The 14,315-nt window shown below is 36.5% G+C and overlaps 1 long non-coding RNA gene across 1 annotated transcript; it reads right to left on the bottom strand.

Annotated features, from left to right (window-relative positions):
• Nucleotides 1-354: 354 nt before the first annotated feature.
• LOC148297217 (uncharacterized) lies at nucleotides 355-964 on the bottom strand. Its single transcript, XR_015833063.1, has 3 exons — nucleotides 824-964; nucleotides 588-740; nucleotides 355-494 (listed from the first exon to the last, which is right to left on the bottom strand). It is a non-coding gene; the product is annotated as an uncharacterized LOC148297217 (long non-coding RNA).
• Nucleotides 965-14,315: the final 13,351 nt, after the last annotated feature.

Here is a 14,315-nt window from a genome sequence, read left to right as displayed (position 1 = left end):
TTGCTGCTTTTTATTTTCACTTGCTCTCCCTCTCTTCTTTTCCTTTGCGCTTCCTCTACCTCACTTGGTTTTCTTTGCACTTCACCCCCTTCAATCCCCTCCTCGTCCTTTTCCTCTCCCTCATATCTGTTACTTGGCCCTTCATCCCATTCACTATCATCCATTTTGTCAGATCCCTTAAATAGATGTGAGATGGCACAACGATTCGTCCTCTCTTTCAGTAAAGCTAGGTCCCTCCTTACTTCCTGCTCAAACTGAGGACCTAAACAGTGGTCCAAACGTTTTTCCATCCGTATGACCTTTAACTCAAGGACGTCATTTTCCCGCTTTACTTGAAACCTCAACAAGCTTACTAGCTTGTTCAACTCATCAAGATCAGCACATGAAGAAGGAATTGACTCTGCCGAGACAACAGCAGGGCGATCCTGTGGCCAACTCCAATATGATTGTCTCATTTCCTCTTCACTCGGACGTAGCGCCCGCAACTGAACTGACTGTTTCAGAATACAGACAATATTCATATTCAATCATTCTACTTAATAATTTCATTGAATCTTATAAACAGTTTCAAGGGCTGCAAACCAAACCTCTTTGCTCTGGAAAAAATAATTGTTCAACTTCCTCATCTCGGGCATAGACGTAGTCGTTCTCCATCGCAAAATACGCGGGACAGCTGTTGGATCAACAACCTTGCAGTAATTCAGGTCCACCATTCTAGGAATTAATTCATATACCCAAATCTACACAATTCACAGGACAAAAGTCATTATTTAAGTTTTAAAGTTCACAAAGCATAACTGACATGAACATTATTACCATGTACCTGGAAAGCATACGTGAAACCTTTAAAACTCCACCCACCCCTTTGCACTTCACCATGCTTATGCTTCTTGCCCTTCTCATTTTTCCGGCTTGTTCCCGTTACCTTACTTTTCCCCTTCTCTCTTCCCTCTTCATTTTCAAAGCTTTTTGTATACTTTGTTGGTGCAGAAAATAGACTGTCTTGGGTTTTGTCAAACGACACCGAACCCCACGGATACCTGTTGAACGCATCCAAGTCCTCTACAAGGGTCAGGTAATTTACATTGATGTTCAAATGCTTGTCCCTTCCCAAAACCACTAACTCAGCAAAGTAAACAAGAGCTAGCTTGTAGACGTCATCTCTCTCTTTGCACCTCATAAATGCTTCTTCTAAAGCATTGCATGTAATTCCTTCGTCTATAAAATATCTTTTCTGAAGTCTAATTTCAGCACTTTCTCCACTGGAAACTTCAGGCACTTCCCCAAAACGAAGCCCCGAGATCAAACAGAAATCCTGACGAGTAAACTGAGCAACGTCGCACCCTATTAAGAAACTCAGTCCATCCAAGTCTTTCACACCCTGCCCCGCGACTCGACGCAACACAACTCCATGCACAATCTGCCCGCTAAACTGAATCTTGTCTATATTCAGAAGATGGCCAAAGCATGATGTCTTGAATTGTTCTAATTGTTCCGCACTCAACTTCGCTCGAATTGCAGCTAGGGTTGAATTTGCATGTGAGCAGTTGTTCACCCGTGACGCATATGCCTCTGACTCTGGCCATACCAGCTGCACGTTGGATCCCATTTCCTAAAATACAAGATGAAATAATGTTAACACATATACTACCACCACGTATTTGCACAATCATATTGGTATTTAGTATTTACATAACTAGTCAACCAGGCACATTACAAATTTTATGAAGTACATGCGCATAGGGATTACTGATCACAGCCTTTAACATCATCAAAGCAATATGACAAATTTTGTGCAAATACCTGTTAATGCAATGATTCTGTGAATTACAACCAATAGCATGTGTTTTATTTTTGGATACAAACTCCAATCAATGGTTGATGCATGAGTGAGTGTGAGTGCAATCTAGGCAAGTTCTGCACTTCACACACATGACAATTATTGTCATCTCATACACAACACAAAATAAATAAATAAATAAATAAGAAAGATAGTGGAAGGAAGCAAAGCAAAGCATCTGCTTGCTAAGCCATTGCCACATCCTTCTTTCTTTCTAGCTTTTTCTTCAGTCAGCCACTATGATCATGGATCAACCTTCATTTCAAATGCTTTGCACTTTTATTCATGACTTTATTATTATATCTACTCATTTTTCACAAGCAAATTTAGCAACAAGGGAAATAATATTTATTTCAAAATATATATATATATATTCTAGCGCCAGAGATATGTTATTGACATGTTATTGACTTGAGGGTCTCCTCCAATTCAACACCATTATCTTATTCATATAATTATTGATATGTTATTGACATGTTATGTACATGTTGTTGACTTGATTTTCATTCATTTTTTAACATATACACAAGCAAAAATTAACATGCAAGTGAAGCACAAGGAAGAGATGCCAAATCCAACAACATTGATGGTACAAATTGGGGAAAACCTTTACTCTAACCCTAAACTCAAATTCCATAAATTACTCACCAAATGCTGGTTATTGAACAATCGCAAGGTGTCTGTGCGGGGTCTTTGTGCGGCTTTGCTCCACAAATGGAACCTTTCACTTCCAACAAATACGGCTTCTCTCCTTCCCCTTCCACTTCTTCGCCACTTCACTGTTTCGGAATCCACGCCTTTGTCCCTTCCACTCAAAATAAATACTTTTTCAGGGTTTAGAGAAGGGAGTTGCGTTGCGTTCAACCGTTGCCTTCAACCGTCGTTAACCGTTGCCTTCAACCTTTTCTCAGAGCTTAGCAGTTTCTCAGAGCTATGGGTTTTAGAGTGATGGGTTTTTTCTGTTCAAACTTCGAACTGATTTTTTCTGTTCAAACTTTGAACTTGCCTCTTTTTTTTTTTTTTCGGACCAACTTCAATGCTGGATATTAAATTCGGGTTTGGGTTCCTCACCGACCCGATTGCAAAACTTTATCTCAATTCTCCCTAGCCTTTGGATTGATCTGATGGCTATAAAGTGAACCCCTTATAACTTACCACTTATAACTTTCCACTCATTATAGTCTGACCTGATTTCTACATAGAGAGCTGGGCTTATTTTAAATAGAGAGCTAGACTATTATTTACTTTACCCAAATTTGATTTATACCACTAAGCCTACAAACAAAATTAGCACTGGGCTGGAGTGGGCTCCAACCCAAGTGTAGATCATCCCTTGGCCATCATCCTTCATCACGCTACTTCTAGTTGTGTTGGTCTTGTTTCCTGTCTCTCTCTCAGTTCTCGTGCGGTAGTTTTCCTTCTTGCATCATCGTGGCCTCTTGGCTACGAGGCAGGGCTGGTCGCTCAATCATTTTGAGGTTCACGATTAGGGCCTATGCCCTTGCATCATCACTATGGTCCTTCGTGAGTCGTCGTGTTCTCTTGGCTGCGAGGCGGGGATGGCAATCAATCGTATTGAGGTTTGCAATTAGGGCTTCTACCCTTGCATCGTCACTGTGGTCTCCGCCCGTGCATCTGCCTTTTGGGTGTTCCCTGGCGATTCTAAGGGGATGCCTTTGTCGTGTTATTTTGGACGGGCTTGTCTTAGGCAGCTAGGGCTGTTGGTTGCACTTTTGCCGGGTTATTTTGTTATGGGGATTTGGGATTCGGGTGGTGGTCAAACCCTTACTATTTTTGAGGAATTTTTCTGCATCGACGAGTTTGCTAATAAGGTGTCGGAGGCCAACCTTGAGGGGTCTCCCAATTCTCCCTGATGGGTGTGCTAGAACGTTTGTGGGCTTTGCATATGAGAAATGTTACTATTATGATGCTCTTTTGTTGGAAGTTCGTCAAGCTAAGAGGCCAATCTTGATCCCCTCTGCCTTGTTTGATAGGGTTCTTGATCAAGAATTAAGGAGTTGGTATTTGGTACTTATACTGGCCACGTTCTGACGCTCACGACACGTTGTTCTGTACATCAAACTATGCATGCATAAAAAATTTATTTGACAGTATTACGTTGTGTTGGTTGTTCTTTGCGGAACATAGGGTTGTGCTTTGTTTTGTCTGTTTATTTCGGGTTCTTTGTAGCGGTACAAAGTGGCCTGTGTTAGATTCTCTTATTAGTCCATGACATGTGTGGTACTCTTTCTTACCCGGAGTTTGTCCCATGTGGTTTTCCTAAGAAGGTTTTAACGAGGCCACTGTACTCATGCCGGTCTTTGTATGCCTTTTGATTATATGAATGAACTATTATTTTGTTTTTTTGGCTTAATATCACAAAACGTCCCTAAGATTTACGAAACTATCAAATTGCATCCTTAATATTTTTTTTTGTCATTCGTGGTCCTCAAGGTTAGTATGTGTGATCATAAATGGTCTCTGCCGTTAGGTTCCGTAAAAAACTCCGTTAGTTTGCTGACGTGGCATATGTATATATATATATATTCAGGATGCAATCTGATAGTTTCGTATACCTTAGGGACGTTTTGTGATATTAAGCCTTTAAAAAAAAAAAAATATACTCATACCCATACTCTCGATATTGGTTTACTCAAAGATGTATGGTTAGCAACTAGGATTTAAAAAAAATACTAAATAGGATTAGTGCATCACAAAAAAACATTCAAAAGGCTTGAAAGTTTTCTTTGGTACACTGATTAATTTTTTATTCTAAAAAATCAAAAATATAAAAAATTAATAAACAAAATATGAATTGAAATTGGTCCGTGAGATGGGAGTTCCTTATCTCACATCTCAAGAGATGTGGAAGCGATGCTCCCATCTCACTAGCTAGGCATAATGTTTACCCCAAATCCGTTAGCCACTCTAAACGAGCCGAAAGATTGTGTTAATTGTGAGGGTGCTACTATTAATGGTGAAAAACCCTAAGGGCTCGTTTGGTACACCTCCTTGGCTTGGACTGGCTTGGATAATAATTTATCCCATGTTTGTTGTCATGCGGTTCTAAGCTTAAGTGGGATTGGTGATCCCGGGCCCACCAAAAACACCTCCTTAGGTGTTCTTAGTGAATCCCGCGTGAGATGGAGGGACTAATTGTCCCGTGCTCTCTCTAGCTTCTGCCCAGCCCAACCCCCACGCCACTATCCAGTGCCCAACCTCTCTCTCTCTTTTGCTCCCTTCTCTACCCCCACACTCATACCACTACACAACACATATTCATAGATCCACCATGGCCACTGGATCTTCATCCCAAACAGCCAATAGCCCGTTCGAAATTCAAAAAAACAAACACCACAACAAAGTCACTGTATCATCATCCCAATCTTCTCACCACCCCAACAACATCAATGGGTATGTTGAGATGGGACGAATTTTAGGGCATAAAAAGATGGGTGGAGAGAAAATGAAGAAGAAGAGGAGATAAAAATTTTGAAAAAAACTGAGAAGAGGAGAAAAAATTTTGAAGAAGAGGAGATGAAATTTTCGAAAAAAACTGGGAAGAGGAGAGAAAATTTTCGAAAAAAAAAGAAAAGAAAAGTAGATAGAAAATGGAGAAGGAGAAGAAGAAGATGAAATAGATGCAGATGGGAAGAAGAAGAAAGTGAAGCAGAGAGAAAAAACGAGGAAAGAGATGGAGAGAGAGAGAAGAAAAGTAAAAAAAAATATATTAAAAAAAATCCTTTTTTTTTTTACGAAATAAAAAATTAAAAAATTAAAAAATAAATAAATAGTCCTAGTCCAATCAAACAGACACCAAACGCTGTACTAGTGTTATCCAGCTTATGCCAAGCCAAGCCAATCCAAGACAATACTAGTATTTAGTCTAGTCCATGACAGTCCGCCGTACCAAACGAGCCCTAAGAGAATGAGATGAAATAACAATAACTTGTGCACTAAGAAATTGATTTCAATCAAAAGGTTGTGAATTAGGTGAGGAACTAGCCCAAAAAAAGTTTCTTTTTATGCCTTAAGACAAATAGGGTCTTTCAATATCCCTATAACAAATACTAGAAATAAATAAACAAAAAATAACAACAAAGATAATGGCCAGAACAATTGGATTTGGACAGAAGAACAACTATCACCACTTGTATGAAAATATGTTAGAAAGCCTTGAAACCTTGTTTTTGCCAGACTTTGGGGCCGTTTGGTTCATGGGAAAGGAGGCATAGGAATGGGAATTCAATTGCTTTCCCATGTTTGGTAAGTCCGGGAATGGGAAACGGATTCCTGGCACATGGGAAAGTAGGGGGGAAAGTGATGCCCCCCTCTTAACTTGGGTTTTGCTTTCCCTCCTCATGGGAAAGTTTGGGAAAATGTGCCAACATTCAATGCACAATTTTCATGACTATTTTGTCCCTATGAACAATTTATAATTACAACGTATCATTAAATGCATTCTTTTTTTATTTGATTTAATATGGGTATAATTGGGAAATTATACAAATTTTGTTTTCCATTCCTACTCAAAACAAACATGGGAAAAGAAACAAAGTGAAATCTCCCGATTACTTTCCCAACATTACCAAACGTGGGAAAGGAATCTTTCATTCCCATTCCTTGGGAAATGACATGGGAATTGATTTCCCCTCAAATCCATTCTGTGAACCAAACGGGGCCTTTGATGATAGTCAGCCGGAATCAATAATATGATTGCAACCTGCACTCGAAGTCTGAAGCCACAGAAGCCTCAAGATCACAGTATGAGCACAAAGAAATCAATGGAAGCCTTGAATCCTTTGGAAACTTGAATATCTTGAAGAAGTTGTAGAGTTGTGTTTAGAAGTGTAGAAAGATCTTTCTTCTTGGCAATTAAGATACTTGGTGTGCAAGAATTCTGATTGCAGAATAATATTTTAGCTCCATATAAAGTCTTGACAAATCTTATCAAATCACCACCATTGGCATAAAGATAATTACCATTTAATATTTATTTCCTTCCACATAAAGCCCATATTAGCCATATCAAATACTACATGAATTGCAATCCCTTCAAGGAAATATTATCTTGTATTACAAGCAAATTAAAGATATTTTTATACGAATTATCTCATAAAATGAAAAGAATATTGTTTGTGCAAATTTCTCACGGTAGAATATTCGCGTGTAGATTCTTCACCCTTCGAGCTTCCTTCTCTCTCTTCCTTGGTTCATGGGAAACAAATAGGAGCAAAAGATCACACCTTGGGGGTGTTGGCCAAAGGCCCTCCGATGCTTAAGTTAATTCAATTGGATCTTTGAGAAAAGATCACTACTACAAAAAACGAAATAGACGACGGAGATCCAACGTCATTGTAATGATTTGAAAACCGTCGTTAAATCGACCGCCATCTTTTTGGGTGTCAAACTGCGATGGCTTTTCACCGTCGTTGTTTATTGTAAAGACGACGGTAAGTTGTTGTTATATACAGACGACGGTTTTTCTTAAAAATCGTCGTTATTTTCCTATATAGACGACGTTTGTTTTATAAAAACTGTCGTTAATTATTTGTATAGACGACGGTTGTTTTATAAAAACCGCCGTTAATTATTTATAAAGACCACGATTTATTATAAAAACTATCGTCTAATAAGTTCCTAAGCTATTACATTTTAGTTCTTTTTGGTTTCCTATGATGCTATACAACGATTTTAACTAGAAAACCAACCGTAATGCTTTATTAATGAATACATACACTCAAAAATAGTTTCTTTCATAAAACTTGAAGATTCAATAGTTATTACATGGTTAACCAATCTTTAGTCTACAACAAACATACTTCCTACCAATTAAATATAAATATTCAATTGATGCATGGTAATTGAGTAGTACAAGCTTTTCCTAACAAGACCTACGTACTCCTAATCCAAGCCTTCCTCATCCAAACATACAAATGATGCACAATTGAAGTCTCCTCCATCATCCCTGTAAATAAATCAAAATGACAGAAAGAAAAAAAAAAAAAGCTAAGATTATAAACAAATAAAATTAGTGAAAGAGAAATTTTACCATTGAACTATATTTTCATAGAAAACCTGTAAAAACGAGCATAAAAAGGACCATAGAGAACCTGCAAAAGGAAAAAAATATAAATAAAATGATGGTGAAAATATATAAATCTGCAAATAAAAAAAGAAGAGTTAGAGCATGATCTCACAAAAGAAGCACAACAATTAATAATATAATTGGATAAGCTATTACCTTCACGTGTTCATCAAGAGAAGAAGAGCAATACATATGGCTGAAAGTTGTCCAGGCCAGCAAGTTTTGCTCTCAAGTGAAAGACCATAATTGACGTTCAAAAAAACTGAAGAATAATTCAAACACACAAGGACTCATGGGATGAAACAAATACACTTGGTGTTGTACTTTATTACTGCTTTTACCCCTTATGTTTTCCTCTTTATAACTCGGGCATTGTGTTCATACCGCAAGGCTTTTTTCCCAGAATTCGATGTTATTGTACTCAGACTTAAATCGTTGGAATGAGCTGAAACCAATTTCATTTTTTTAGGAGTCATGCATAGCTTCTTTTGGGAGAATTGGGTGGCTTTTTTTGAGGGCTTGTTGATGTCCCTATAGTGTAGGAAAATTAAAGATATAAACCTGCAAAATATCACAGTCATAGTAGGAAAATTACAGAAAAATGATGAACGTTAAGTAAGGTGCACAAAATCAGAGCTATAGTACAATGATCAAATAACCTTCAAGTAACTAAATGTAGAGACACATATCATGGTTTTTGATCTGTAAAATTCGTACATTACAGCATTATAATTCTCAAACTACAGAAAACTTTATACATTGAAACAAATCAAATAGAGAAATGTCATACATGATTAACTTCATTCAGTCATTGACATTTACTTTATCCACCACCCATATATCCTCACACCCAACTCTAATATTTTCAGTCATATATCAACATCACTTTGCTATAAACAGAAATCTATAGAACCCCGAACGTATTTCAATTAACCCAACAATTTCAATCAAAATGTACCAATGACAAGAAATCTACAGAAAGAACAAAACAAAATAAATAAACAACGCATGAAAATAGCACCACAACAACCAAATCAAGCAAAATGAAGGAACGTGAGTAATTCTTAAAATATGAACAACAGTATTTCTTAAGGGAGAAGCCTTCCAATCTAACCAAACAAGACAAAAAAACATATCTCTGTCTCAGAAGAGGGAGAAGCCCCAACCCAAATTCGTGATTGACAAAGTAAAAGGCTTAGCGAAAGTACCTGAGAGTGTTGATGAAGGGTCGCAAACTTGAGGGAGCTCAGTGACCTCCAATGGCATAAGCCCAAGGAACGAGAAATTGACAGCAGCGAGCGCGAATGTCAACGATAGCCAAGGGAAGGGCAATGAACGCCAATGTCGACGGTAGCCACGGCAAGACAACCCCAAATCGACGGAACCCACAGTGAATGCGAAAGAGATGACGACCTTAGAGATATGATAGAATGAGAGAGAGAGATGGTTTGAACCAAGTGAGGTCCAGATAGGGAGAGGTCGAGAGAGATTGGAAATTTTCATCAAGAGAAATGAGAGGGAAACTTAGAAGAGCAAGCGCGAGTTGTGAAAATTTAGGTCACTTGAGTGAACAGTGTTTAGCGTGTTTTGAATCCATGTCGCTTTGTCTTGACAACTGATGTGGTTTTGAAATATGTTTTCATAAACCACCGTATTAGATATCCTATGACGTCGCTTCTATAAATGCTGACGTGATTTGTAGCCAATTTTAAAACAACGTCGCGAAATTCACTTTTCGACGTCTTTTAGGTGACATAGCTTTCAATTTTTGGCGTAGTGGATGCAGCAATAGCTAAACTAGACGGAGTTTTCTTTTAATGGGAGAGTCGGGTGGCCAGAGTTGTGTGTGGTGGCACTTAGCCGTGTGAGGAGAGACAGGGAGAAGGGCGGAGAGAGAGAGAGAGAGAGAGAGAGAGAGAGAGAGAGAGAGAGAGATTGCGTAGGGTTTTTAGAACTAGGTTTAGGATTACCTTGAATGCTTATAGTCTCCTTGTGTGTTAGGGGTTTGGGAGAATAATCCTTATTTGGTTAAGATTATTCATCCCCAAAAAGATGATATGAATTACTCCAAGAGATTTGGTGGAGATTGGTTCCTTGATTTAGGGAGATATTCCTATCTTAAATCAAAAATAATTTTCCTAATTGAATAGGAATTAATTAGGGTAATTAGTTTGACCTAAGGAATATTCCTTTCCCACATGTTGTCTTCTTAGTGGCCGGTGAAATATATGTTTCCACAAATATTTTCAAAATTTTCAAAAATTTTCATATATTTGGCATCCATAAGAAGGAATTTTCTTGAAATCTTCTAAATAATGTATTTTGGCTAGAAATGAGCAAAAATGAAAATTTTGGCACAAACACATAGTTGGTTATTTTGTGATTTTTTTTTCTTCTTATAATTGATTTAAAAAAAAACTAATTAGGGCATCGAAGTAAAAAGTTGAAATTTTCAGATCTCTTGAAGAGGTGGGTGTTTTGAGGGGAGATTTTTCGGGGGGTGGTGGTTTAAGGTTAGAAATGGGGTTTGGAGTATATGGATCTCATGATTTTATCAGATAATCCGATTATATTCCGAATTTGTTAATGGAACAAATCTGAATTTGGCTATATCCCATCCGATAATAATTCGATCTATTTTGATATAATATAGTATTTATTTAATTTTTATATTAATATATATATATATATATATATATATATATATATATTGATAGATTAATTTGTTTACCTTTTATATTTTAAATTCCATGTTTTAATAGCCCAATTGATATTCAAATTCCTAAACCCAACTTTACCCCTAAGTCTAAAGCCCAACTTCGCATCTAATTAACCTAAAGCCCGAATAATAACCCTACCTCTCTCCTACTCAACCTTATCATTCTTCTCACGCCTCCTTTGTTTCAGTAACCTACATCTTTTTTTTATAGAGTTTTTCTATTTAAACCCCACACTTTTCTTTATTCACCTCAATACTTAAATCATTAAGCTTTTAAGTTTTATTATTATGTAAAAAGACAAAAAAGTCATCCAACTTAATACTTAATCCTAATACATCTATACACACACTCCACCACTCTTCATATCAAGTTTTAGAAAAACACAAAAACATAAACTCCTCTACACCTTATTGCCAAATTACTCTTTTCTTTCAATCCAAGAAACCTACTACACTCTCATCTTTTCTTTACAAACCCTAAATACGATATGCAAATAGTGGCTTGTAGGCTGTCAATTAAGTTTGACAACAATATTTTTATCTCTTTAAGTAATGTGAGATTGAGGTGAACTTAGAGTGGTAAAGTGCAAGATAGCGGGGTGTGGGGTGTGAGTTGATGAGGTTTTTTTTTTTTTTTTTTTTTTTCTTCTGTTGGGTGTGTATTTAGGGGTAGTTTGGGAAGATAGTGGGGTTTTATTAGAAATTGTGAAAATTTGAATTAGACGTTGAGGTGAACAAAGAGAAGTGCGGGGCTTAAATAGAAAAACTCTTTTTTTAAAATTAAAAAAAAAAAAAAAAACTTCTCTCTCTCTCTCTATGAACTTTCCTCTTCTTTATGGGTCCCTCTTTCTTTCTTCTCTGTCTCTGTCTTTCTTGATAGAGTTTGAAACGAAAAGTAAGAGTGAATGAAGACAAGAAGCGTGTGCTTCTTCTTCTTCCTCAATCGCGCAGTGCACTGCACTGCTTCTTCTTTCTCTCAAGCAAACCAATGAGCAGTTGGAGGGCATTCTGTGTGGTCATTCAACCGGCTCAGGTGGACCTCCAAGCCTATTTCCATGCCTATTTCTTACGGACATGAAGCATGAAGCATGTCTGATAAACTTATATGAGACAAAAATAAAGGGGTTGAGTGTATGAGAGAACTCCCTAATTTTACTTAGCTCTTGCCATCCTAAAGCCATCTCCAGCCATGGGCTATAGGCCAAATATAGCCCTAAAATAATGCAAAACTCATCTCCAGCCATGGGCTAAAAAAAACTTTGGTCAAATTTGGAGGGCCACATTTGGCCCTTTAGCCCTCCAACCAGGCCACATGTATCCTAGCTTTGGCCTAGGCCAAATTTTTTTGTGGGTCCAGCACATGTGCTTTTCAAGAAGAGAAAGTATCACTCGTGGGTAAGAGCACGAAACATCTCGTGCAACTGCAGATCCAACAACCAATATTAAAGGCGCGTTGACGTCATTGATGACGTCAACTAGCCGTTAATTTTTTTATAAAAAAAAATCTTTTAAAATGTTTTTAAATTTGTTTTGTTGAAAAGTTATTTTTTTAAAAACCTTTTTAAATGTTTTAAATTTGTTTGGTTTAATATATATATATAAATTAAAAAAATATTGTCTCTATATGGTAGTTTAATTAAATTAAACAATATGTAGTTGTGGAATGTATGAGTGTTGTACCATAGTTTTTCTCAAAATAATAAAATATAAATGACCCTAAAATATAGCTATGTATGGCTGGAGATGGAAAAATTAACCCTACACTATTCTTTAAAAAATTAATATTTTGGAGGGCTAAATTTATAGCCCTGGACTACATTTAGCCCTATGACTAGAGATGGCCTAACTTACCATTGTAATTATAGTAATTTTTCCAATACATGAAAAATTGAGGGATCGATGTGATGGTTATTGCATCTGTACTGGAAAAAAGTTTTCACTTTATTGTATCAACACCCAACATATCTTCTAAGACGGAAACAGAATTCACTATATAAATGAATTATTAAATAATTGAAATTATGAGAAACCCCTAAGGGCATGTTTGGTACACCGTATTAGACTTTGGATTGGAGTAAATAATCCATTTCAGTTGTTTGGTGTCAACTTGTATTATTTAATTACCTGACTATGTTAAACGAGTTGGGCTTTTAATACTATCCTTACTTGACTAACTAATACAACTCACACACCCCGGTTTAGATAATACCTGTTTAATTATAAAGTTAGGGAAAAAGAAAACACGCTTTGTACGCCTTTTCCATTGTCTTCTCCTTAGGGTTCTTCTTTGCTATCTTCTCTTCTCCATTTATTCATCTCTCCTTCTCTCTCATACTCTCTCCAATATGCTTCTTCTTGCTTCTTCTATCTTCATCTTCTCTTTCTTTATATATTAAATTTTTGTGAAAATTAGGTTCTGAGGTTTTCTTTTAAATCCATGTCGCTCCACTAGTTCATTTGTGCATCCTTTAACTATACTTTCAAGTCTTATCATAAGCCGCACTTAAACTACTAGCCCCACATCACCACAATTAACCATAAGCCCAAACGAAGCCCACAAACTCAAGATAACTAAAACCCTAAAACAACCCATGAGCCTAAATGAACTCTACCACCACCACTTGAAAAAGCGCCGTAGTGGTCACACCCATCACCGCATCCATAACATATATGGGGAAAATATGATTACTAGCGATTTACTTGTGCATAAGAGTAAATAAATAAATGAAAAGACAAGAAGTGATGGGGAACTTCAATCTAAGCATGGCTGAGAAGAAATCACTACAAGGGTTTTTATTATTATTCAAAATGCTCCAATGGACTTATTAACTAACCTAAAAAGAAAAGACGAGAAGAGATAAGGGAGAGGAGGGGCAGTGCAAGGTCTAAAATATCAATGATATTGGAAATATCGGTAGTCCAAAAACACGGAAATATCGGGATATTATCGATATCGATAAAAATTGAATAAAAACCACGGAAATTGTAAGAAAAACTTGGAAATTTTTATTAAAACTTTGGAGGATGTTTATTTAGTCAATTATCTATTAGTTTATCACAAAAACTTGGAAAGAAATGCATTGCATGATAGATTTAACTGATTTAAGTTGATTATATAGAGAGCTGGCAAACACTGTGAGTATAGAAAATATGTAGTAATTAATAAAAAAAAATTAAACACACCATAATCATTTATATGTAATGATTTACGATAATATTTTACAATTTATACATTGCATGGTAAGATACATGAGTGACTTAGTACTATATAGAGTTCCTATGAGGTTCAAATTTTTCATTATCTTCACCATCTCTATGTGTAGAGTAAGTGTATTGTGAAAAGTAGTCATCAAATGATAAATCCCCAAAATAGTTTTGCATGTAATTGTTAACATGCCACCCAAAGGAAAGGTCAAAGATTCATTCTCATGTGAAAATTTGATTCTTACAAAAAGAATTCAAAACAAAACAATATAAATATAAATATTATCACAAAAATATAAGTGATATGGTGGTTAAGGTGTTGCAGGAGTAAAATGGGAGGGGTTTAAATCCCCTTTGTGTTTTTTTCTTTCTTTCCTTTTTTTCCCTTTTTTTTTTTCCATTACTTCGATATTTTCGATATTATAGTGATATTATAGTGATATTTTGACAAAATATTGCTGAAG

Source organism: Prunus avium, chromosome 1, assembly GCF_965620075.1.
Source record: "Prunus avium chromosome 1, drPruAviu1.hap1.1, whole genome shotgun sequence".
Classification (NCBI taxonomy): domain Eukaryota; kingdom Viridiplantae; phylum Streptophyta; class Magnoliopsida; order Rosales; family Rosaceae; genus Prunus; species Prunus avium.
Note: the sequence above shows the minus strand (reverse complement) of the source record. Positions and strands in the feature narration are given on the sequence as shown.